Below are 27319 nucleotides of genomic sequence, written 5' to 3' on the forward strand. Positions count from 1 at the left end.
AGGGAGCAGGTCTTTCAGAGCTTTCTTTTTGTTTTCTTTCTGTCGAAGTGGCAGACAGCATTAAACGTTTAAACATTTGCCACTGCAAGAATGAATGCAAAATGTCATGACTCAGGATAGCCATTTTGCTTTCGTTGTGGTGCTCGAGCTGGGAAAGCATCCAAAACCAAGTTTGTCTTGTAAGAAATGATTTCGACATCGGTCCCCTGGCAATTGTATTTTAAAACTAACACAGCCTAATAAACTTTCACTCATGAAACCATCAAAGTTGTGTTTACTAGCAGAACACTTGGGTCAATAAAAATACTCCACACACTAGGATTTGGGATTTTATTATTTTGCATTTATTGAGAAACAAATTGCAGAATAAAGTGGGGCCATGAATAAAATACTCCTATACACTCAGAATATAATACAAAATGTAATTAGGCAGCATACTGTTAAAAGTCAGTACGGAAATCTAACAATACGGCATCACCAATTGTAAGCATGTAACTGTATAATACATAATTGTCAACTGTTGAGGAAAGATCTCATTTTGATAATGCATATTGAGATTGGAAGTCTGTTTGTTAATGAGTGGTCTGAAAAATACTTATGGCTCCAGGATGCTTGACAGCTCTAACTGCAACTCGTGCAGCACAGTCAAAGAACAGCGAGTTAGAAAGAATACAAACAAAAAATAAGCCTGTTCTAGGAACAAAGAAACATGAATGTTTACATTTATGAATGTATTAAAATCACACTCATTCTGCTCTCATTTTAGTCATTTGTAATCGATCGATCGATTCACGGTGATTTGTTTCTGTTACTACATACACAGTTTGGCTTTGAAGCTGTTTTCTTGAGCCGTTGCCAACAGCCTCAGCTTCGTGTCTCTGTGGAGGGCTGAGAATGCCTTCCTCACCTGAACATGGGCTATTGCAGCTCTTGTTGCCCACTTTTACAGGTTCTCAGAATTAACCAGCCGTGTCCTCAGTTTTCCATCTCAGGGATATTCTTCCAGGCATTCAGGATGCCAGCTGGGTTCCTTTGGGGCTGTCACCTCCTCCTGTGTATGGCATCGCCCCTGCACCGAGCTGGGACTGTCAGCCACAGCTGCAAGAGAAATGTTCTGTACTTGCAGGGCTTCACTGCGCTCTCCTCCGCGGCTTTATGCGCCTGCTGAAGTTGTGCAAAAGCCAGAATTCAACACAAAAGAGCAAAGCTCTGTAAGTTACACTAGCAGCTTGCACACCTTTTATTTCTGATCTGTGCTGCTTTTATATTCTTGGTGAGAGATTAAGAAGATATTCTTAAGGTTATTCTGAATACCACAAAAACTCCAGGTAGCATTTTGCAGTGAATTTTGAAATTTCTGAGTAGCGTTGTGCTGGTAAACTCAGATTTGAACTCCCCTGGCATATATTCTGTTCCCTCATTATTCTGTGCGTTTGAGAGGCTCAGCACAACCCACTGTGACTTGTTTTCTCAGAGGGAGTGATTACATGCGAGGTAGTGGGTTTCTTTCTTTCTTTTTTTTTTGGGTGTGTGGCAGTCATAGAAAAGCCAGCCTCTGTTATTTTTCAGAGTATTTGTAGCAGCTGCAGAGGAAATTTCTGTGCAGGTCTGTGTTTTGGAAATGAGGGAGGGAATCTGCTGATGCCTCTGGAGACCCTGCTGCCGACACTGACGTGTTGGGGTGGCTCCTCACAGGCACAGAGCTTGCTGCTGCCCAAGGCAGGAGGGAGGCTTCCTCCCAGCCACTCTGCCCCCCACATCCAGAATTGATAGGGACTGGTTGGGACTTAAAACAGGTAAAGGAAAATACCTGGCTTGGCAATGTCATGTACTTGCTGCTGCAGACAGAGACTCTACTCTGTGTTGTCACTGTACCTGGTGCCCCAACAACCCACACCAGATGGGTCTCAAAACTTTGTTTCCAGGTTGTTTTCAGAGCATTTCTGACCAAAATGCAGGGGAGACTGCGATTAGCAGTGGATGGAAACAGGCTGAAACTCCTCTGGCATCCCTGGAATCACTGCTGTGCTCTCTGTGCCGCACCAGAAACTGGGAAACTTCACCAGAATAGCAGAGGGTCTGGGCTCTCTCCTTCCTTTTAGCTTCCTCTCTGATTCCCCTGCCCAGCTCATTAGTGAACTTCTAATGGAAACTTTTGAAAGGAGGGGTGGCACATTTTAATTACACAGTTGAAAACACCACGTACATAGCTTCTAACATTCAGCACTTTTTTTCTTGGTCATCAGGCTTATTAGAGCAAACCCCACTACAAGGCTGGCCTGTGTACAGTACCCTGTCTTCCTTGCTTTCCTCAGTGCCTGATGTATTTATCCTGTAAATGCACATTTTCTTCCATTTTCTCTGTATTGTTTTGTTTTAAAACATCGGTTAACTGTTGACAAACTGGATGCAATTGCCATAGAAATACTGAATAGTAAAGTGGGTTCAGACTTGGTGCATCTTCATTATCCCGGTGCAGCAAATTGTCAAATCCTGTTGCCTGCAAGCCCCCTGGTGCAAGGAACCTCTACTAAAGGGGCACAGCCTGGTCAGTGTGGGTTTGGCACAGCACAGTGGGCTGCGGTGCAGACTTCTTAAGCGAGAGGTGTGCTGGGGCGCTGGGGAGCATCTTCTGAATTCGGGGTCACACTGGACGCTGTTCCGAGCTTTTGTCTCGCACCCGTAGCTCCGCTCCGTTGCACCCGCAGGATGGCCAGGGACACTGGAGGCTTGGTAGGAAGTTGTCAGAAATAATTGCGCTGATTCCTTCCTGCGCTGTCAGAGGGGAAGGTGTTAAACTCTCTGTGGAGGCTGGATGTGAATGGGGATGGACAGTGGTCTTCGGACCATTACAACCTACTTCCTCTAATTTTTAAAATTTATATACTTTGTAATGCATTATTAATTTTCTTGTGAGTGATATGACTTTCAAGGCTATCAAGGGACTAATCTATTTTTTACATGGAGTAGAGAAGGATTCTAGGTTTGTACAAATAAAATACTCCCTGGAAGCAATACAACTGAAATAATATCTGCAAACATCACTGCTTTACCTCTCTTCTGAGCAAACATCAGAGTCTCTATAGAAAGTTAGCACTTTAATTAGACAGAATTTCAAGTGATCATGTATGTCTGCTATTAAGCTAAAGCATTTGTATCCTTTTTCATGAAGATTACATTCTCTGTAGAGGACTAAGCTAGGTATATTCAGGAAGAGACAGCCAAACCCTTGGTTTTATTTGGGAAATTATTCGGGAAACACACATGATTAAACAATCACTAGCATTAGCTGGAATCCAAAAATTGGGTTGCTATGGGTTTAGTATATTTGCTTAATTCTAGCTGATTGTTCCTTGCCTGCAAGGAAAATTATGTGTGGTTGCAGAGGTTTAAATATGCTTTTTTCAGTGGAACTACAGGTATAATGGTTTCATAGGTCTAAGTGTGGAGATAATTTTGGTTTTAGGATGTTAAGCAGTAGTGGATATGTGCAGAGTTATTTAATATCAAATCTTGTGGAAGTAAATAAGATCCAGCAAGTGTTATTTGGAAGTTGGATTTGACCTCTAGAATCGTGATAACAGAAGCTTTGATGTACAGAATTAGACTTTTTCTTAATGTTTGAAAAAATAACACGGATGCAGTAAAGTAGCCTTACAGAAGAGTCAAGTGCAGACAAGGAATGTGATGTGATTAAAACATGTGCCATTGCACGAACAGTGAGTATTTTTTAATGATTCACATTTCATGGATATCCAGTTCTCAATTTATCTACTTTTCTTTTCCTTGGGTGCTATTATCTACAAAGCCTAATACCAGCCTGTCTGCTCTGGAGGGAAAATAATGTCTGTTTTTTTGAGCTCCACTCTGCTTCCTCTGCTACACTACGTGAAATTCCTGCTGCTGATGCCGGCTGCGGGTACCTCTGGGTGGAAATCTGACAACCCGGTAGGCACGAGGTGCTGGGGGAACTCCTGTTGGTGCACCTTCCCAGTACAGCTGTAACTCAGAGCTGCTGGCACGTTCCTCAGCAGGGCTACCTCTGTGCAGGAGCCTGCTGGAGCACATCCTTTGTCCACCTCATCCCACCCAGACCGGGGTAAGAGAACGGGATTTGCCTTGCGGCTCTTTTCCAGGCTGTTCCATGCTGCCAGGCAGGACTTGGTCTGCCATCCTGTTTGCAGACTTCCCTTAGCCAGAGCATCATTATCTGACGTTTGGGCGGTTATTGTCATATCCATAGCAGTTAAACATTATGTTCTTTCACTGCAGGCTTGCATTTGGTGGTGCCAGAGGAAGGCTGCTGTTCCAGGCCGCCATGTACCAGCGTAGTTGAACAATTCCATTTTATGCTTTGCAGCCTAGCCTAGATCCTTAGTGCATGGGGGTGGCTTGCCAAGCACTCCACTGGCACGATACAAACCAGTGCAGCTGATTACAGGAGGGTACCTGCAGAGTAGGGGAATCCCTGAATGACAACATCCCAAATCACGCTTTTATCCTCCAGGAGTTGGTGTGTGATAATGCTCAGCCCCAGAAATGGCTTCTGGATGCATCATGTTTAGTAATCATTGCAGCCTTGAGCAGTCTTGCATAAAAAATGCTCTCTAGGGATCACAAAATGCAAAGGTGGCTCCAAACCTCCACTGCTACCAGGAACAGGCAGTGACAAGCATTGCTCAAGCCTAAAGCTGGGATGCGTACTGGGCACTTTTTGCCCTTTGATTATTGTTTGTGGCTGTATGGGAATCTTTGACTTCCTTTCCTCTTTCCGTGGTGCTGTTAGCTCTGTGCAGGGTGCTCGTGCTACTCAGAGATACAGAAAATGCTGAGAGGTCCTCCTGGAGATGGCTGAGAGGCTTCCTTGCTAGGTGTGTGTGCAGTACGTGTCTTGTGGCCGTTGTATCACCGTTTGGAGGAGCAGGGCCATCCGGGGAACTCCAGTTCTTCCGTAGGTCAGAGGAGAAAGCTGCCTGCATGTTGGAACCTGAAAAAAGCTAGTCCTGAAAGGCAAAAATCCCTCAAAGACTCCTTAATTAGTACCACAGCGTGCATGAGTTACCTAAATTTGCTGGGAGCAGTAGCACATGCCACGAGCTCTTGCATTGTGCACCCAGCTCTGAAACCGACACTGTGGCCTTGAGCAAGTCACTTAACTCCCTGTTGCTCATTGAACTGCGAAGGGGAGATAACGATTTCTGCCTACCATGAGGTAGGCAGCGCAGGATAAATTGGCTGTTGGCTTTTAAAGCACTTTAAAGATGTACTGCAAAGCATTAAGAGCACTTGTTTTTATGAAGACAGTAATGGTTAAATGATAATTCTGTGCTCTCGCTGAATTTGTTAGTTTTAAAGTGTGAGTGTTATGCTTCTCCAATATGCTATTAATCCAAACAAATTACTACTCCTTTGTGTGGTATGTGAGAAAGCCTATGAATTTACCTTTCCGTAGCTGTAAATGCAGCAGAAAGGATTTGAACTTCCCTTCTCACCTCAAAGCCTCTGGCAAACTGGTCACTGACATAATAAATATTCAGCATTTAATAATGCTTCACTTTTCCTCTTTAAACCATTAGTTGTTTCCTGCTTGACTAAGAAGAACTTCAAATCCAATTCATTAACATTTCTTTAAATAGCCCTCTTAACAATGCAGGTTTGGTTTCCTTGTTATGTTCTGTCACTAATAGCGGTTTTTACTTCTAACCTGCTATTAATTGGAAATAAAAACCGGATCTCTTCATTTCAGAATTGGTTTTAGTGCCTCTTGCCTCAGATGCCAAAGAGGGTCCTTTTTAGCACAGCGTGTCGTGTTGTAGAGCGGTTCCCGGGGTAAATAATTTAGCTGGTCAGAGAAAGCGCACTTCTCTGCGCCGCGCGTGGTCAGCCCGGCGGCGAGCAGCGAGGCGTGCCAAATCCGAGGCAAAGAGGAGCACAGCTTCATGAAACTTTCATCAGGGCCGCAAAGGTAAGAGGCCGCTTCTCGGCGGCGCTTTCGGCGTGACCCCGGGGCTGCCCGTGACCCGCGGGGCGGGCAGGGCCCGCAGCGGCTGGCGCTGGCGGGGCACTGCTCAGCAGCGGCTTAAAGCCTTTGCCATGAAGGACAAATGAAACGGCGCAGATCGTCTCAGCCACCCTAATCTTTTCTTCCTCTACTTCAAAGCCTTCTGTGTTGCATCGCGGTCTGTAATTACCCTTGAGGTATTTCAGACTCGAAGCGACACCGGGAAAATTGCACTTCCCGATAATGGGAGTCCACAGTTGTGTTTAATCAATTATGTAGTTGGTCATGAGACCGGATTTTTAGTTACAAGAATTTTAAGGCCAACCCCTTATGCCCTGGCTGAGGAGACTGACAATACAGAATTAAAGAAACACTATCCATTTGATGTAGCTTAATCTAGGCTTTACCTGCTTAATTAAAAACATGCTGCCAATACCCACTTTTTCCTCTGTGCTCTAAACAGCCCCTCAAATGCCATGCTGTAATTTCCTAAGCAAAACTGCTTAAGTTAGGTGGAGCTGCAACACTAATTTTTACGGATATAAACAGATCCGCGCAGCAGCAGCATCTCCAGATTTGCTGGAGCTGGTGGCAGTGCTGCAGCGCAGGGCTCGAAGGTGCGCGGGTGCTGGAGAGGAAACGCGAGCAGAGCTGGGAATTGCAAACACACAACCTCGCTAACTCACTCTGAAAGATACATGACAGCCAAAAGGTTTGCTCCTCAGAAGTAATGGAGTTAAGCAGGGTGCGCACGGGTGCCGGGGGTGAGGGAGTTCCAGTGGAATAAATTTGGATGACGCTAGCTCACCAGGCGCTTTGAGATGTGCAGTAGCTGGCAGTGGGCAGGTCTTGCTGGGGAGGCTGGCGATGGTGTTTCAGGCCTGCCAAGGTTAGGTGATGGTGTACGCCCCGTCTTTGCAGAGTCAGGGTGGCAGCGTGGCTGTGCTGGGAAGGACGGCCTTGAGGGACCGGGAACCCATCTGTGGTTTTGGACTGGGCTGCTTTGCCCTGCACCCTGGCTGACTCAAGGGGACCAGGCCATGGCTGTGTTGGCTAGGAGCAGTCTTTGCAGTGCTCTTAAAAGACTTGTGGTGAGGCTGGGCGCTTGTTGGTGTCCCTGAAGCTTTGGGAAACTTCTGTAAGGCTGAGGAAATTGCCAAATGTTGGCCCTTGGACTTTGTTGCTGGCTGAGTGTAGACCTACCCAGATGACCACTGAATTACCCAAGCAACTGCTGTTTGAAGAGCATCCAGGTGTCCTCCTGCCTCCTTCACCTCCTGGTCAGCTTTCCCACATGCTGCATCCCTGTCTGTCTGATTTCTCCTCCCCACCCCGATCTCCAGCTGCTTTGCAGCAATGCTTTATAAGCCACTAAATGCACACTGCTTGCCTGTTTCTTCTCTTTGGAAAGTCTTATGAAATTTCAGTCATTGATGGTTTTCTTTTGTGGAAAAGGGCGTCATCACGCATGAGGTACAAGCTTGATGCTATTTCAGATCTGCTTCACCTGGGGGAGAGGGGAGCTTTTGAAATTCAAAGCATCTTACAAATTCATACATTACTTTAGTTACCTCCGTGCCTGCCAGCTCTTTGCCTGTGCTGACAGTTTGTGGCAGAAATATTATTGTCTCTGAATTTAGATGTCCAGGAGAATTGATGATGCATGAGCAGATATCAATAGATGTATACATTCATACCTCTTTTACAAATTTTTCTTTCTCAGACAGCATTATAGATAACTGTCCCAGGAGAAGTTATCTTTGATAATCTGATGTACTCACATGGTTACAAGTGGGATGCCTGTATGTAGTACAGAAGGTAGACTATTCCTTAGGCCTTTTCTCTCTCCTCTAATTTTAGACTAGTAGCAATATGCAGGAGTTGTTGTTGCTAGTCACATAAGGCCGGTGGGCTGTCTTGCTGGGAATCACTCGTTGCCCTAACCCAGTTTCAGTTATTCTATTAATACACCATTGGAGTCTGGCTGGAGCACCAAGTCCTCTGTGGACAGGCCAGTGGCAACGTCTCTTTCCTGGAGCAATTAGTGGAGAAGTGTTACAAAGATAACAATTCAGATAAAAGCGATCAAAGGGGCACAGTAGAGAGAAAAAGAGCTGGTGGGGAAAGTCAGTTTGGAGCTCAAATACGTATCTCCTGAGCTAATGGAGGCCCAGTGGAGGATATGGTTCTGTTATGAAAAAACGTAGCTCAGAAGCACAAACCCCAACTGTTCCTGGGAAATAAAAACCCTGATGGAAACGAAAGTGAACTTCTGAGTGTCTTGGTCTCACATCATTCACGTGTAGGTGGCGGTGAGTCTGCTCTGGTGCAAAGCTTTGCTGTTAGCACTGATGCAGCAGCAGCGATTTCTGCACCGTGTGAGACGCTTGCTGTGGTAGCACATCCCCTGTCCAGGCGCAGGGTTAGTCCACATAAGCAGGTTGGTTTTAGTCTGGATCATACTCATACTGCTCATACTCACCACGTCGTCACATGTGTGCTTGCGCTTTCTTAACGCACTCGTGTTGTGTTTCTCCGGTGTGTGTTGCTTCATTGCTGATTAGGCAGATGGGCTGATACGAGACCAGTCCCTGGAGTGCTGCTTCCATACCAGTGATTTAGCTGTGTAACTCTCTGTAACGAAGCTTATTGAGGATGGCAGCCTGGGCTGTCCTGTGGAATTCAAGATATGTTATTTTTGTTCGGAGGACATTTTTAAAGGATTTTAATTATGTGCATGGTTAATAAATGTCATGCTATCCATCTTCAGTCATGCGTACACATGCAATGTGCTGCTCAGGTAGTAACTGGCCCGCACTCAGGATGATATGCAGCCATATTTGTGGCATTTAATTACTTGACTTGCTTTTGGGGCAAGTGCAGAAAGAGATTGTTCCCCCTATCTCCCAGTAGTCCTCATACGGCAGATTGATGCACGAAATATGCGATTCTTTAATGTACCTGCAGCTGAGAATGGAAGCGGCTGCTGCCCTCTCTGCAGTCAATTACACCATCTTAATCTGCTCTGACATAATTTTTTTTTCTCCCAGTCTTATTTTTTCATGCAAAAGGGGGATAGAGATCGTTACTGCAGAAAGATGAAGGTGTTAGGAAGGTAGGTTTTAGACCTGAAAGATGGTGGAGTAGGGGTCATTCTGTTTTACTGGGTTTTGCAAGACTATTTGTTGAACAACCACAGTGGCCATTTCCCATTTATCCCAAATCTTGCCCAAATCTTGTAAAAGTGGCTCCTAAGGAGATCCCATGTGTTGGGGTGGGCGTGTGCTTTCCTGCTGGTTCAGATCAGATATGTTCAGATTGCCGGGGAAAATGCTAGCTCTTGCAGTACAGGTGAGTCAGTCAGTCACAAAACTGTTGCTGCTTGTTCTGGGATGATAATTCTTCCTCCATTTAGGAAGAAAAAGCTCTTTCCATTGCACTCTACTTGAGAAGACACCTTGGGGAGTCCTCCTATTTGGTTTTAGATAGAAACAACTGTTCTGAACACAGTGGGGGCTTCTGCTCAGAACTTCCTGAACAAGCACACAAGAGATGTGTGATAATACACATTCCCCGCCCCCAAATTTGTATTTCTCTTTCTGTATTTTCTGCTTTTTTCATTGACCACCGGCTATGACCATATGGCTTCTCTGCTGTTTTCCTCTGTGTCTTCTCCCCCCTGCTCTGAACATATTATAATGTTCATGAGACATTTTAATATCAGTTCTGGTCTTGCCTAGCAGCATAAAACATCTTGTGTATTTGCATTTTTTAGTTTAATCATTATCTTAATATTTTTGGGCAGTAGCCACAGAATCTTTTTCTCTCTGTTTCAGCTCATCTTTAAAGCAACAGTTTGTGCTTCTCCCTACCACGCACACACCCTTCCCCCCGCTACACTTGCTTTAAACCCCTAGCTAAGTGGTGGTTATGAAAGAGGAGATGACAGTAAACCTGTCTGTAAGACAAGTTTCAGAAGCTCCTTGTTACTCCAGCCATCTTTGGAGCAGGCCTTCACCACTGACATTTATTAGTCAGAAGGAGCTATCAGCCTCTCTCTAAGGACACCTGCAAATGTAACTCCTACGGGGGCATTAAACAACTTCTGAAGAACAAATAATCCTAGAAAGCCATGAGTTAGTAGGAAAGCCCCCTGTCTTTTGCACTTTGACTACAGATGACTCATTTTTTTTCATGTCAGTTATATCTTAGGTAATTTAGCTCAGTGAGAAATTGTCCCTGTTACCAGAAACCCCTTCTTATTTTAAATCCAGCTTGACTTCTTTGGTCTTGGGGCCCAAGTCTGTCCTGATGCAACTGCTGTTTTGGGCAGTCCAATTTTGCCTGGGCTAGATTTGGTCCTGAATGTCAAACTCACTGTTAGCATCTTGGGATTACCTCATGATCTCCTTTGTAATCCTTTTACAAACATATTTTCTTTTCAGCTCATGACAAAGCTAATTAGTGGTGTTTTCAGTAAATATGAATACTTATATTGAAAGTCCTTTTTCAAATACAGATTTGCCATGACCTAGCAATAATTTGACCTTCCATAGCATCTCTCAGGCAAGTATTTTGCTCACATTGGTTGATTAACCTTTGAAGTACTTGCTATGAGAGTAAAAAACTGTGAGGCCAAGTTAGAGACAAAATGCTGAGGTCAGAAAGACAAATTTCTCAAAGTCATTGGAAGATTCAAAGATGTGCTAGCTTTAGACCCCTGCCATATCTCCAAGAAGTCTGCGTTGGCACAGGTATTATTCACATGCTTTTCTTTCCGCCGTTCATGCTCACAACTAGCGCATCTCCATTGTCTTTCCCTGTGTGTCTTTCCTTAATCCTCGGCCTTATATATTACGAAGTATTTGCCCTTCTTGTCCTGCCAACGTCTAGAAAGGGAGAAAATTTTAAACACCATCCCTGCGGGCTCCTCAGCTGTCAGGAAGGCATGAGCACTCTGGAGTTTGAGAAAACACCTCATTAGGTCTGAAATGGCCCACATAGATACTTGTTCAAAGAGGTCCTCTCTACCAAAGGAGGTGCGTACTTCCACCTGGTTCTGCTCAGGCAAAAAATTGCATTTTCTTTGGAAATGCCTTTAAAAATGCAAGGATGAAAGTGGGGAAAGAGCCACTTGTGGTGGCATCCTCAGTGCTTTACATGAATCTAGGTTTTTTACCCCAGTGGAAGTGAGACATGAGCTATAAAAGCGCTGCAGCTGCAGGCACAGAGGGTGCACAAACCTGCACGATGCCTGCTGTCCCTTGGCAGGCTGTGGCACCCTTCAGGGAAAAACGTGCCTCCTCTTGCCCTCAAAATGCCAGCATCGTGCCTTGCTGAGGTTCTCAATACCGGCACAAAAACCTCTGCATCTTATCCTATAACATCACCTCACACCAAATCTGTTGCGATAGCCACCAAACGCAACGAGCCCCCTCTTAGCCTTTTTAGATGTTACTAACTGCTCGTTCATGGTAAGTCCTGATTTAGAGGGAGATCTGGTTTCAATTATTTAGATAAAAGATGTTGGGTAGAATTACATACCAGACAAGCTAGGCTGACTTGTCACAATCTTTTAGGATTGCTTTTTTATTTTTTTTAGGAATCTTAATTTTTTCCCCTTAGAGAAAATGATTCATAATCATAAATGAGTGCTTGGAAAATGTCACCTCAAGGTACTACAGATGAGGCCTTCCAGGCTTATGAGCCTACAGAGGAGTTAACTAATGTGACATTTTTTTCTTTGCTCATTTGTTTTCTCTTTGTGGAACAAGGGCTTGTGCTTCACTCAAAATGGGAGAAAAGCATTTTAACTAGCTATGAGGAAAAAATGGAAATGTTCAATTTCTTAGATATTCTATCTCTGGAGTTTGTATGTATTCCAGGATAATCTACAATCAGAAGGAAATTATTCTTTTCCTCTTTTATGTATCTGAGAGGGTTTTTTGTTTTGTTTTGGTTTGTTTGTTTGTTTTTAACTCTGCCCTCTTCTTTAAGCTAAAGAAGCCTCCTGCTCAGATCATGGCTGTGCGGATTATGAAAGACACTTCTTCATGGATTATGAAAGAACTCTTCACTAACACAATTCTAACTCCTTAGCTCTCTCTCCTGCCACCAGAAACTATTAATTTGTATCTTCAGTGAAATATACTGAATTAAGAATAGGTTTTTCTTCTCATTTGTTTTTATTTGTATGTGCTGACAGTAATTGTTTTCTAAGAGCTTGATTCAAAGGCTACATTAGTCAATGAAATTTGGATTACAAATCACAGAAAGCAGAACTGGCAGGAATATCAAGAGATCAACTGCTCCAAACAAGATCTACTGTACCTATTTCATTTCTGACAGATGCTCATCTAATCTGCTCTTAAAGATCCCCAGTCACTATTTCTACTCCTGTAAAGCATTTCCTAACACCCATCCAACAACACGCCTTTCTGTCCATTATTTCTTGTCCTGCCAAATATGAATGTAGAGAACAAATCAGTTCCCTTCCTCTTGGAAGAGCTCTTCTATATATTTGAGGACTCACTGCCTCCCTCAGTTCCTCTTCTTGAGGATCAGCACCCCGTTTGTTCGGTTGTCCCACGAGGTTTACGCTTCTCTCATGTGAGTTCTACCCAGTGGACATCCATCCCGACTGCTGGCATCCAGACCTGGGCCCAGCGAAACCCCTGACACCCACCAGGGCTGCCTGCAGGGTGCTGGGGAGAGGTCACACCAAGGACCAGAAGCCTCAGGCATGGCCTACCCAACCTGCATTCAGCAACATAGGTGGCTTGGGCTCATCTGGGTCTGCTCACAGCTGCTGCTTCAGGGTAAGGCTCCCCTGCATTATGCCAGCAGCAATCAGTCATGGTAACATATTCCAGAAGCCAAAGACTGCCTGTGGGTGGGAAATCTGAGCCACGTGCTTTATATTGTTGTCGGAGAGAATTGGTGTAGGGCCTTCCAACACCTGGGAATCAGTCTGCTGATTAGATCTTTCACTGGTGGAGCACATAATGCTACTCCCCCACCCCGCTCCCCAAATGTATTTTCTGCAACTTAGTTGTTGATAGCTTGCAAATATCCTAGTGCTAGCCTTTAAGCACTTCTGAGGGAATGCTCATCACCTGTTTTTCTTCAAATGACTTCATAAAGACCAAAGGGGAGCTGACATGACAAATCATAGGGTAAAACGGATTATTAGAAGCAAGAAGGCATCCTTCAAAACACTGAAGTTGTGTGTCCAAGAAAGAAAAGGGAGGACAAGGCTCACAAATCTTTAGGAGCCCTTTGAAGGAGTCCCCAGGCAAATGAACAAAGAGATCTGGGTGATATGGTCCTCAGGGAATTCACAAAGGCATTTGAAAAAGTGCTTCACCCAAGCACTTACAGGAGGGTCTTACAGGAAATAATCTCCTGAACTTTCTTGCGTGGGTAATAATTATTAAAAATGGGAAATAATGGAGAGGGTAGAGGCCATTTCCACTGCAGAGCCCTGTGGAGGTGTCTGCTACAACCCATACTGTTTAGTATTTTCATAAATGTTCTAAAAAAAAGCAGTGTGAATAATCAGATGACAACTTTGGAGGTGATGCCAACTTATTTGAGATAATAAAGACAAGGGCTGACTGCAAAAAGATGAGGAAGTGCATTGTCATACCAAATCCCTGAGCAATAAAGCGGGAGATGAAATTCAGGGCAGCTATAAGTGAGGAGTAGTGGGGTGAAAGTCCCAGCACTACATGGATGATGATGAGCATGGAATTGAGTACCGCCACTTGGGAAAAAGGATGCAGTTATAACTTTGTGCTTTGAAAGCATCACCTCAGTGATTAGTATTTGTTAAAAGAAAGCAGGCTTACTGTCAGGAGCTATTAGTAAAGTGATACAAAACAAAAGAGGAGAGAGATGCTCTTTGGCACTTTAGAGTCTAGTCCATGCTTTTCCCACATCTTGAATCCTTGGTTCAGTTCCAGACCTTCAGACACAGCAGGGCTGGAAAAGGCTTGGAAAATGAATGATTAGAGGCAGAAAATGGCTTTGTATGACAAATCACAAAATAGTCTAGAATTGTTTAGCCTGGAAAAGGGATGAAGGCATATGACAAGGGGTTATAAAATGATGACTACTAGCATTGAGAGGAAAAACAGGGTATGAGGGTTCATTGTTTCTTTCAACACAATTAAAGGAACATCAAATAAGAGTATCAAGTAGGGATTCAAAACAAACCAAGAGTTGTTGCGTTATGGCACATGTAGCAAACACAAGGAACTCCCTTCTGCAGGATGTTGTGGATACAGAAAATTTTCCAGTCTTTCCTAAGTGGCTGCCCAGGGACAAAAAGAAATACATTATCAAGATTGTTATGTGCAAAACAACTATCTCTGGCTCAGAAAATCCCCACACCACAAATTGCTAGAGGCTGGGAGAGTATTCAGGGGACTCTTATTGCTTGGGATGGGTCTGTTCTGTATGGTGCTGGGTATCTGCTGTTTGTGACTGTCAGAGGCAAGTCACTGGGTCTGCCTTTGGTCTGCTACCATGCTGCAGCCACTATGTTCACTCTCTTTCTTACAGATGTTCAGCCGCTGTGGCTTTTACTAGTTCTAATGGATTGTTTTCAGTGGTCTGAGCAAATTGTCCAGTTACTGTCAAAGAAATCCAGCCAGGATAATGAGACCTGGCGATTTTAGGACTGTAGCAGTATAACCTAGAAGAGAAATAACAAAATAATGCTGAAAAAGACTCAGTCCCCTTTAAAGCAGTGGTAGGAGGGGAAAAAAGCGCACCTAAACAGTCATATATCAGAGTGGCATGTAAAATGTCCAGCTGAGGGATGTTATTAATGAAGTGGTGAACTTTAAGTCCATGCATAACATGCCTCCGGTAGGAAGGTTCTTATTTCCAATGCCTGGGGTAATCTAGCAAAATCCAAGCCATATCTTTAATGAACAAGGTAGGCTATCAATCAGCATGGGAGATGACACCAGCATTTCATACAAAAACAAAAAACCAAAACAGCCCCCTCCAAAATGAAGGCCGCTGCAGTGCCTCCCAAGGCTGCCCGTCCTCGCCAGGCAGGCGGAGTCGCGGAGCTGCATGTGGCTGCTAAAGGCAGAGCCGCCACCGAGAAGGCGGAGGTTATTTTTAGCAACTAGTTTAAATTGTTCCGATATTGAATCTGCACCGTGCAGGGGTAACATCTTTAAAATGCAATTCTATGGTAGGTGGCAACAATCAAGCTGAATTACTGACATTGTAAGGAAATGAAAAGTCAAACTGCTGACCATGTGTATTTTATGGTATTTAATTAAAAGTAGATAACATAGTGTGAATGAACCACAAATCAGATAAAAATGGCAGTATATTCTCATATTTAACACATATTTGACTTGTGGTTGCTTGACAATTTACCAGAACAGGTCTATGACGGTCTCCAAATATAAAATCAGGAGTGTAATTAAAAATACTGCAGGGAAGAAGCAATATTCAGTTCAACCCTGAACTACGTTAATCACAGCTGCAGCTGTATCACTTCCATTCCCTTTAACAAGAGCCTCATTTAATTTTTTTTTTTTTTTTTTTTTTTAATAAAAGAGGAAAAAAATGACCAGGCTTTTGCTAAATCAGAGCGTCAGGTTTAAGCAGCCCAACATGCAGTACGTGGGCCTGCAAGGACGGAGGTGGTCGCAGAGGTGCAGCACGCCGTGGCCGCTGGGGCAGCTGCAGCAGCCGTGGGCTCTGCCTTGGTGAGGCTGTGCTCCACGGCTCTGCGTCCTCGCCCGCGCTTGGCACAGACCTGGGCTGTGACCTTTGGAAATTCATTTATTTCTACCTCTGCCGCAGCGCCTTCCCCTGTGCTGCAGAGCAGTCGTTGCTTTCTGTCCTTATCACTGTGTTCATAACCGGGAGAGTGGAGTCTGCGTCGGAGCTGGGCACTTGCGACAATCCTGCTGTCCAGGGGCTTTCAGCTCAGCTCGTCTCCCCTACCAACCTACAGGTGTGTTAGGCCTACTTCTTGCCACCAGACGCTGGCAGTGCTCAGCAGCCAGCACAAGTCGGACCATGGCTTGCACCAGTTTCTGTTTTCTTAGCTCTCTTGTTAAAAGTATCGTGACCCAGATTCGTGAGGCTTTGCCGGACATGCGCAGCGATGGTATTGGCGTTCCTCTGTCCTGCGGGGAAGCAGCTCTTGCAGGCTGACAAAGAGGTGGCACCGTGCATATTTTCATTAGAACTTGGCTAAAAAGTCTCTATTTTTTCTTGTAACTCCAGCCGAAGACACAGCTCTTAGAGAATGAGTGTTTAACTAGCCTTGTTTGAGGTCTGTCAGCACAGCTTTCAGCCAAAATAAATAAAATTAGGCTCTCCATTCAAAGGGAGAGGAGCAGAAAAGGATCAAGTTCAGCCTCCCCATGCTTACCTTTAGGATCCTCACAGGTAATGCTTGCCAGCTTCTCATCTCCAGTCTCTCTCCCCATGGCTACAAAATGCTATTTTCTGCTGTGTGAAGCCCTGGTTGATTTTTCCTACCTATCTTACCGCCTCCTTGCTTTCACCAGCATATCCAAATGTGTCACACTGTAGCCAACTGGGGAGGGAGGGAAGCCTCCCCTGCAGTCAGTGTGAGGGCTTTTTCCAGGTGGCTTTGTCTCCTGGGAATCCCTGGGAGCCAGCGGGTGAAAAACAGTCAAATTGAATTCATCTACATCCAGTTTGGAAAATATAATTTGCTACTTCTTGCAACTGCACAGCTGAGTTTTGCTTTTGTTTGTTTGTTTTGTTTTGTTTTAAGTACTCTTCTATTACTGGGGCTCACTATGGAGTCCAGGGATTTGTGCACAAAGGGGCCACATTTGGGACAGGGTGCAAACAATCTCCTCTCTTTTGGTGGTAGAAATCATGAAAGGCTTCCCATGCTGCAGTTCCCATTTTTCCCTCTCTCTTTGGTGGTTTACAGCTGATTAGGAGAGAGTGGGAGTTAGGTTTTGGTAGCAGAATCCTATCGTCTAAATCTCACTGCTATTATTTTTTACTGTGGGAAACATTAGTTGACATGCAATTGCAGTAATACCCGCTAGTCTCCACAGACATTATTTATTCATTTGGAAAAGGCTGTTGTCTCCTTCAGTTTTGTGTGGAGTTTCAGAATTTCAAAGGCTCTTTTGGTACAATTTTCTTGTGCTGTGTACAGTATAAATAATATTTACTGTCCCTCTATTGCAAAACTAATTGTAGCACCATTTATTAAGTCAGGAATCGGGCTATTTCTTATCTCTTTTTTAAAATCAGACTTTTTAGCTTATTCTTGACTCCACTGTCTTGCAGCCTGAGTGAGTGTAATGCAACACAATGGGCTTGCAGGTAATCAATAAAAGCTTTGGAGGTCAGAGATGGCATTTGACAAACTTACACTTGTGATTAAATATTCTGCTGAAGGAAATGCTGGGAGTTTTTTTGAAAGGTAAACTCAGAGTTGCCCTGATGACCCTGAGGTTAGTATTTTGTGCTGCCACATAAAGGACCTGGCTCTAGGGTCCCCTTTTGGTCCATCAGAGTCAGCGCTTGCTCCACAGATAATGCCCGCAGCCTGCTCCTACCGTGGTCCATGGGATGCTCTTTCTGACTTCCCCGGGACTAAGATCTTGCTCAATTTTAGAGACGTAACCAAGCTACCAAGGCTTAAAGCCTTGATATCCTAGACTCCCTTATCTACTCAGTGGAGAAAAATTATTAAAGAAAATCTTTAGGGATTACACATTTTTGTTGTGCACAAATAGCTGGGTGCGGATACAATTGGACCAGAGGATTGCAAGAGGTTTCTCTGCCATAGCTGTATGTATGTGATGGGGCAGATTGTCTTTAGACCACACTTGGTGTCCAAAGTGTTCCCACCAAGCACTAGATGTTTGAGCAATTGGGCGTGTATCTGTCACAGAATTTTGGGTTCTGTTTTTCTGAGAGGGAGCTGGTTCACCCCAAACCAGCCCTGTGCTATCAGCCGGGTCAGGAAATTTGCTTCGAAGTTGTGTGGCGGCTCTGACACAAAACACTAATGCAGCCACTGGCCTGCGTGTTACTGCAAGGGCACAGCGAGGGCTCACCACATCTGGGTGTCCTCGTGTGGGGTCTCGGCACCGCTGCTGGAGTGTGTGCTGCTGGCTGGTGGGAACCACAGGGATGCTTCTGCATGTTGATAGCTCAGCTGAGAAGCTGTAAATTCAGTGTATTTGCGTTGTGATTCCGTGAACGAGTTGAACCACCAGGAGGACACAGACCTCTGCTGGGAGAGCAACAGGTGACTGATTGACATAGGTACTAGAGCAGTATCCAAGGATTTTACAAAGGTAACAGGCACCTCCAGGAGTCGTCGTCATCTCGCTGTCACTGTTGTCCAGCTGTGGGCAACTCACGGCTGGGAATGATGATGGTTTGTCCATGGGAATTTCTCACCATGGGACCCAAACTACCACAGTGAAATTCCCTTTGAGAGCAGTCAGACTTCTGTGGCATCCTTCCTCACCAAGGGTAAAAGGCATAGAGAGAAGAGCTGGAAACAAGAAAATTGTCTGCAGACCACATGGAAGTAAATGGCTGGGGCAGAGCAAGGTTGCTCAAGCTGGAGGGTGATCAGGAAAAGGACACAATAACAGTTATGGGGAGGGATGGCATTGTAGGGACAGTAGGAAACAGCAGCAGGAGATAATGTGCAAAACTTTCCTGTTCTGGAAGTTACCTCTGTGAATTTTCTGAAGTCAGTTGTAAGCACTTTTGGGAAGTGATATTTGGGTGACAGCAGAACGAGTATATTTGTGGCGTGGCATCCCGGTAAGCCACTGAGCAGCTTGTCTCGGTGAAAGTAAAATGTGAGAGAAGTACATCATTGTGCACCGAAAACATTTCAAAAGGACATGAGCCAACAGAGTCATAAAACTTCTCTCTCCAGATGTTCTCCCCAGAGCCATTAAAATAGGTGGTCTTACTATTTGCTTTTGATCTTCAGTATGCTACCTTCCCAAAAGCCAGTAACAAAACAAGTAATTAAATGTGTGCACAGGTGAGTCTTCATTCTGGGGCAGTAGGAGTGGGGAACATACTGACACCTCATTTGGTTTGCCACTCCATTTCTCTCCAACAAAGCTAGCAGGCTACCTGCCGTACCTTATTCACAATCTGCATGCAGTAGAGGGCTTCAAAGCTCAGAAGGAAATGCATTGCAAATGTTCTTCCTGTTACAAACTATGCAGCCAGCACGGTCACCCAACCGTGACAGAGAGTTGTGTAAAAATGGAGATAGGCTGGTGTGAAGCAAAAAGTGAGGGTTGAATCCGGAGAGTTTTGCAACTGCACAAAGTGTCACATGTGATAGAATGAGATACATAATGAGCGTGTACTGTACGGGTTACGAGAGCATGACAAATGGCCTCGCAAGCACAACATGGGCTTCATTTATACTATTTCCTTTCTCAGGTAGGACGGTAACTCTGTAATGTCTCCAATTTTTTGTTGCTCTGGTGAACCTCCTCCGCTGAGGGGAGAGACAGTCACGGATGTTATGTTCTCATTCTCTCAGGTATAATATACAAGATCCATAATAATTCAATAATGCGAGAGCTCAGCTCTAGTGTTTGTTGGAAAGGATTTACTTTGCTTTCATTGGGATAATTACAACCGATTGTAATAAGCATGGGTATAAACTCTCGATATTTGCTCTGCTTTCAGAGCTGCAGCCTGTGGGTTACCTGCAAGTTGAGGACAGTTGCTACTTAGCTCAAAGTCTGCAGACTTCAAAAGGGGTGTGGGGTGATGACTCCATTTTGCAAATCATAATTTAACACTTTTTATTCTTCTGCTCATAGCTGCTCTGAAAATTTTACTTGCGCAGGCTGTGTCTGGATTTCAGGGCAGGGCAAGTGTATGTTGCAGCGTACCTTGTAAATCCCATCCCAGCTTTCCTAGCAAGGGTCCTGACAAGAGCTCAGAGCAGCTTCCTGCCGCCCTGCGTGCTGCACAGGTACGTAGCCAACAGGGGTGAACGTGTGCCAAGCTTCTGGACCTTTACGCTACGCCCCAGCCAGTCAGGAGGCACAATGGGAAACAAGACATGAGAAAGGAACATTTTCTGGCAAAAACGGGCACTCCGACGGAGGGGGGAATGAAGTGGGATTCGGGCCTCTTGATTGGAGTATGGATGGAGCCTGCTGTGACTTTCCTCTGAACTGCACAACGGCATCTGAGCTGCGGCTCTGGGAGGACACCAAGCTCTTCCCTGCGTGGTGTCCTCTCAGCTGCCTCTGCTCCCTCAAAAGCCATGGTAGAGTTCAGTTTCAAGAAGGACGATGTTCTGCAATCCTCATATCTGTGACTGGTTTTTGGCAGCCTCTTGCTTCCCAGGATCAGCTGGGATACGGCATCCTCTGTTTTCCCTGACACTGCAAACAGGTTGAAATGATAGATGAAAGGGGAGCGGGACGGAGCTGTGAGTTAGTGCATTAGCCTTTCACTGCTGGAGTCCAGGGTTCAGGTTCTTCGTTTGAGCAAATGTGAAAATGGGCTTAATAGTTTCTTTCTGAATCCTTAGTGGATGTATGGCAATATCAGAAAACCACTGTACAATTTGGGAAAGCAAAGCCCGAGACTAGACCAGGAAATCTGTCACTGAATGGAGCTGAGGTAGAAGGCAGAGAGGCATGGAGAAACATGCACAACACCTTCATCTAGGTATTTCTAATAAGCCCACGCTTGTTATACACCAAATGTACCCACTAATTAAGGAATAAGAAGAAAAAAGACAGCTGAAAAGCTTGACTAGTTTGTCTCTGGGAAATGTGTTAGACAATTGGAAAGTACACATAGTCCTATTATTCAAGTTAATTTACACTCACGCTCCTAGTCCACCACAAGAATTTATGAACCTGGAAGAGCTGTAAGTCCCTTAACAAAGTAAACAAACTGTAACTCAGTCTTGTGTTCTTCCAGAGACCCACCACCTAAGGGGTTGGGGATTGGCTTGTGTTTCTTCTTTTTTTTTTTTTTTTTTTTTTTTAACTAAAGGTGAGGGGATGATTCAGTATATAGTGCTGTGCCTCTTTTCTCAGGGGCAAACAATTCACATTAGCGGAATTAGGCTATTAGAATAGACTTCAAATGCACAGTGAACCTCAGCAAATAAAATCCAGCAGCCTTCAGCTATGACTTGTCTTTGCATGTACGAGGAGGCTCGACGGAGGAGGTAGCAGTGGGCTGCGGGCTCTTTGCAAGTGGCTCAGCCTTTTCCGACCGGCAGCACGGCTCCCCACCCCCAGGCCTGGCAAATTCGGAGCATCAACAGCCAGAAGATGAAGCAAGTGTAACTAAAACTGTTCTTATGTCAGGGCCCTATTTTAATCTCCTCCAAACGATCTGAAGCGTACTCGTTAGTCCACGCAACATATCGTCTCCTTCTGAATGTGTGAGGCACTTAAGGAAAGAAAGTTTTTCGCACTGTACACCAGACGACCTTGATGTGATAGACTGCAGGGTTTTGTGACACTGCACACTCAGTGCTATTCAACACTTTGCCTGAAAGGGAGGAAGGAATGGATTTATTGACTTGTGACTTTGACTCAGGCCTGTGTATCAGGACTGTTATTATGTGGAATGATTAGGCTGCAGTGTCAGGGACAAGTTAAACTAGAACAACAAAGGACCTCCTTAACCTTTACCTGGACACAAGGCCATTCATAATGACTTGCATGGTTTGGAAAACTAAGTATATCTTGCAGCACTCAATACTTCTGCAGCTACAGCAAATGAGCAGAAATGGAAAAGATGGATTGCTGAAGGAGATGAAATGTAATTCAATTCTGCATAGTCCTGTTTAGAATACCGAGTTCAGGCCTGTGTCAAAAAGTGGCAAAGGCATCATCATTTTCTTCAGAGCAAAGCAGGAATTTTAAAACTGGACACAATAGATATCCACGGGTGAAAGTTCTATTTTTCAGGTGGCCTAACAAATAGTGTTGACCCTGGGGGAGCTTTCCTCATTTGAAGTATGCACGATGCCCTTATTAATGCTAATAACAGCCAGTTGCCCCAGTGAAAAGGTCCTCAGATGGCAAGAGGGGTTACAAAGCCCCACAAAGCAGGGAGCAGTGGTGCTGACAACACTCACGCCCCTGGATCACTGGGTGAGGAACCGCGCATCTCTTGTGTAGTGCTGCTTGGGGTTTTTGGTGCAGCAGTGCATTTGCAGTTTTCTAGCAGATTCAGATGTTGTTCTCCTGTTCTTACTGGTCACCATTAGGCCTCACGAACGAGTCAGTGCACCTGGGGTGGCTGCTTTGAGGAGGTGCCTAACCAAGGCTCTCCGTTTGTTGGGCTGAGCCTGTCTCTGCGCATCACCTGGCCCCTGCTGAGGGTTTGGGGGGTGCCTGTGCCCACAGCAGTCGTTAGTGCCCAAACCCAATCGTGCAGCCCAGGCAGTTCTCTGCATGTGAAGGGAGGTAAAGGCCCTTCTTCCAGGAAGCTGCTATTCAGGTCGCTGCAAAAACGTCTGCAGAAAGAAATTAAAATAAGCAGTACATGATGGGAGAGCTGAAGGAATGATACAACATAAGCATCTTAGTGGGGTTATGCACAAGCGTGCTGCACAGGGAGGGGGAGGCCAATCGCTGATGTGGTGCATTTGCTCTCTCGTACTGTGTGACCTTCTTGAACTCAGTGCTCTGAAGTGTCCCTAAGCTGCAGAGCTTGGAGAAACCACAACTGGCATCTTGTCTTTGCTCCTGTCTAGCTAAGGCTCCTGAAAGCCACAGGATAAAGAGAATTCTTGTTCTCTTCTGCCTTGATGTAGATGATGAGTGGGAATTTATGTTTTGAGCTAAGCATACCTGCTAAGTTTGAAAATAGCTGCAGCTGACCTCTTTCTTTCTTTCTTTCTTTCTTTCTTTCTTTCTTTCTTTCTTTCTTTCTTTCTTTCTTTCTTTCTTTCTTTCTTTCTTTCTTTCTTTCTTTCTCTCTCTCTCTCTCTCTCTCTCTCTCTTTCTCTCTCTCTCTCTCTCTCTTTCTCTCTTTCTCTTTTTTCTTTCTCTTTTTTCTTTTCTTTCTCTCTGTACTTACTATTCTTCCTTCCTTCTATCCATCCATCCATCTCTCTCCATTTCTCTCTCTTTTTTTCCTTTCTTTCTTCTTTCCTTTTTTTTTTTTTTTTTTTTTCTCTCTTTTTCTTTTTGAAGCGCCCAGTAAAGCATGTCCTTTCCATTTGGGTACAAATTGCTTTGCTGGCTTATGTTTATAGTGAGGTTTATGTTTAGCTTCATGCCCCTGTTCTCATATTCTCTATTCTCCAGTTTCCCTCTGAGCAGACAGAAGAGAAATGCTTCTTAAAATCTCTGCTCAGCCCAGCACTGGTGAAGCTGCCCCTTCCAGGGGCCAGCTCAGCTCACTGTACTGTCTCCCCAGAAGGTTTCAGCTGCTTCCTCTGGCATCCTGGCTAGCCCATGTTCCACAGGCACAAATACTGGGTCTGGTTCAGCTGTTGATTTGTCAACCAAGAAACAAAAGCCATGGCGAGCCTGGTTCTTTTTGTCTGTGCTGGGCAAATGGCTCTCCTTTCACAGGAACAAGGTGTGGTGATCCTGTTGCAATTCTCTCTTTCACATTGGAGGCTTTTCCTTTTAATGAATGCAGTCCAACAAAATTACAGCATGTCTTCTGCTAAAAGGTGTTTGTTACATTTCATGGGCATGAGTTAATTCAACAATAACTGCATTACCCTAGTGCTATTACAAAATAATACTAATTTTTGTGATGACAGCGTCAAGAACTAGTCATGGATAGGGGCACTGTATACGTGCTAGAAATAAAATGAATGATAAGAAGTGGAACAATGTTTGGGTGAACTAGATTAGTATCACAAATGCACAAACCAGAACAGCTGGGGCTGGATTCAAATTTTCCACTGCTTACCTGGACTCTTCGGGTCCACAAAACTAGAAGTGTCAAAGAAAGTCTTCCCCTTCAGACCGTGGGACACCCTACTCGTACCTGCCATCTGCCTGTAGTTATTCTCATAGATTTTTTTTTTTTTTTGACTCTTGCATTCATTTTTTGCTACATGTGTTTTACTGCTCCTTTTTATCACTCCTAAATTGCTTTGTTGAAAATATTATCACCGCATGCTGTCTTTGTCTTTTGAGCTGATTTTGTGCAGTTTCTCTAACATCAGGGAAATATGAGGGTTTACTGTATAAGCCTTTATTAACTGCTCAGTCCCTTGTTTAGCCTGTGAATGACAGTGAGGTTTTCTTTGTCACTCACATGCTGCTTTCATTTTGTCATATCAATATTGCAGCAAATTAATTAACTCCTGTTCCTTTTTTTGTTCGTTTAAATCAGAGGGCAGGCTGTCTAGGATTTCTGTAGGAGGCAGGATGGAAGGGCACCCTTGTACTACTCCCAGCTCTAGGACTAACTCAGTGTGCCAGTGGGTGAAATCACCTGGAGCAAATCTTGCCTCCCATCTCCCGAGATGTGGGTTTCAGATGTGAGAGCCTGTTTTCCTATGAGGCAGGATTTGGAGGTGCTGTGTAGGGTATCGTGTGAGGGCACTACAGGCCCCTACTTGTATGACAGGCTTTTGGGAGCAGGATCCTTGCTGTTGTTGCAGGACACCTACAGCTTGCCCTTTGTACAAAACCGGCCAAAGGAAGTTTTATCCAGAACAATTACAGTCTCCTAAAATTACAGGCATTTGAAAAGAAGGTAGGACCTAATATCACACACACGAGCCAGCACCACTGTTCAAAGAGGATGAAAGAGAGCCATCATATCCAAAATAACACTGTAAAAGAAGAGAGATGCCAAACATGCCAAATATTTCATGCAAATAATGCGTGGAGCAGGCTGGTTTGCTCAGGACCATACAACTTTTATGGGCAGAAAGGGTTTAATGTTTACAACTTTTTTTTTTTAAAGTACTGAAACTGTAGAAGTGTAAACCTGCCATAACATTTTAAAATGAATAATATTTTTACTGATAGCTCTTCAACAGTGATGATCTTAGAAGGCTTCCAGTGCTGTGATTGCTCTGCAAGAGAGCGTAGCCAGCAGAGAGGGGAATTCCTTCACAGTTCAGATGTTCTTAGGATCAGACATCCACTTCCAAAAACTAGCAGTCTCTGCAGACACCAAAAGATCAGCAACCTCCAAACAATTTCAGACAAATCATCGTTTTGTGTCAGAAGAGGCTAGAGGGGATGTTCAGAGCAGCATATTAAATATAAAGCAGATAAGGCATCCAACACCCAACAGAGCTTGGCAGGTTGCTTTCTCTTATTTTGTTCCCAGTTAAACATTTTATGTTTCTGACTTTGACTCATAGTGCACTGGATGTACTTTTTGTTTAAAAGAGATTATGAAAAGAAGCCAACAGGGTGAAGAAGAGAAAAGATACAGTCAAAAGAACTGAGGGAAGCTGAAGGGAGGAGGAAGAGTAAAAAAAAAAAAAACAAGGAGTTGCTCGGAGAATAACTAACGTGGTCAGGGTCTGGCTGAGCCATGACTGACATGACATGAGAGGTTATTGTGTCTTCAGAGCATCTCTTCCTGACGGCTAGCACAGGACACAGGGATGGAAGGGACCTTGAAGACGATCGTTGTGCGTATCTGTCCATTCTAAGGCGACATCTCCTGTAGCAAGAGAAACTCCACATGGTTCTTGCCAGTCTGTTCCAGAGCTTGACTGGTTTTGCTGTTGAAAAGACTTTTCCTAATCTGTGACTTGAATCTTCTTTGCTGCCAGCTTCTTCTTGTCCTTTTGGTCATGGGCATGGAAAACAGATTGTTCCTTTCCTCTTCTGCAGCCTCTTATACACCGGAAGGCTGTTCTCATGTCTCCCCTCAGTCTGCTCTTTAGAGCAAACAGCCCCACTGTGTTCAATCTCCCCTCACAAGTCATGGTTTTTAGACCTCTGACTGTTCTCCCTTTCCTCTGAACTCTCTCCAGTTGGGCCCTGCCTTTGGTGAAGCGCGGTGCCTGCAGGAGAACACAATGCCCCGGGTGAGGCCTCCCTGGCACTCAGCAAAGTGCAAGCGTTGCTTTACGACTCTTGCAGACTCTACTTCTGTTTAAACATCGCAGTATGGCATTTGCCTTTTTCTCAGCTGCATACTATTGTCAATGTACATTGAGCCTGTGATCCACAGCCCCTAGTCCTCTGGTTTCTTTTCTGTGGAGCTGCTATCCTGCCAATTGTTCCCTCTTCACTGCTCGTGTAGGATAATGCACAGGGTAGATGGAGCAAACACCTACTCCATCTCCTCCTGCCCCCAAATCCACTTAATGTCAATTTTGTGCTTTTCCTACTTAACAGAGTCCACACATTGAGGGAGTGTTGAATATCAAATGGAAGAGAAGAGTTCTTTATTAAAATAACAAGGATACAATAACATAGCAGGTGCACAAAAGCAGGCAGTAGTGCACAGGCTTGGGTTTAGCCAGTAAAACACTGGACTTCGCTTTTGTTAATGGTTCTTCCTTTGAAAATCAGAAGCACTTCAGCTACAGGAAAACAGAGCCGAACTTGCACTTCTTTAGCAAACCTGGGTGATTTCCTCAAGCTGGTATGTCTCTTGCACTTCGTATTTTTTTTTTTCTTTTCAGAGTTAAGGCATGCTCACTGTTTCTTTGGGCTGGAGTCTCCTTCCTGTGCAACATGAGGTCTGTTCCTTCCTGGTGTTGGTCTGTGACTTGGCAATACAAATAATAGGAGAAAAGGACAATTATCTAGAGTGTTGGGGATAATAATTCCTAGCCCTCCAAGCAGGTCATGTCTTAGCTCCTTCCTAGTGATTTTACCAAAATAGATTATTTATCTGAAAATCTTTTCTGATAGTTATGGAATATGCTTGGAAGCAGGAGATACCTCTGCCTATGTCTTACTTTAGGCGGAAGGATACTTTTAGTGGGAATTTTTCATGAGTGCTCCCCAGCCAGAGAACATGAAGGTTCAGCTTCAGGGTACCTGACTGTGGCAGTGGCTCCTACCAGGGGAGTCAGCACATCAAAATGTAGCTTTCTCTGGCAGAATAATGGAGATCTGGTACAGCACCTTCTAATTTTTCAAACAGCACAAAGTGCAGTTCCAAATTAACCAGCACACCTCCACTTTAATTTTTCATTTTACTTAACCTCTCTGTGTCTGTTTCCCCATCTGTAAAACTGAGATAATACTTACCTACCTCACAGGGATGTTATGAGGATTAATTAATTGATGTTTGTACAGCGCTTTGAATATGCAAAGCGCTAGATGCGCTAAGTATTGTTATTTAGTTTAAACGCAACTGAGC

The sequence above is a fragment of the Aythya marila genome (genome assembly GCF_965140915.1).
Source record: "Aythya marila genome assembly, chromosome: 3".
Taxonomy (NCBI): Eukaryota; Metazoa; Chordata; class Aves; order Anseriformes; family Anatidae; genus Aythya; species Aythya marila.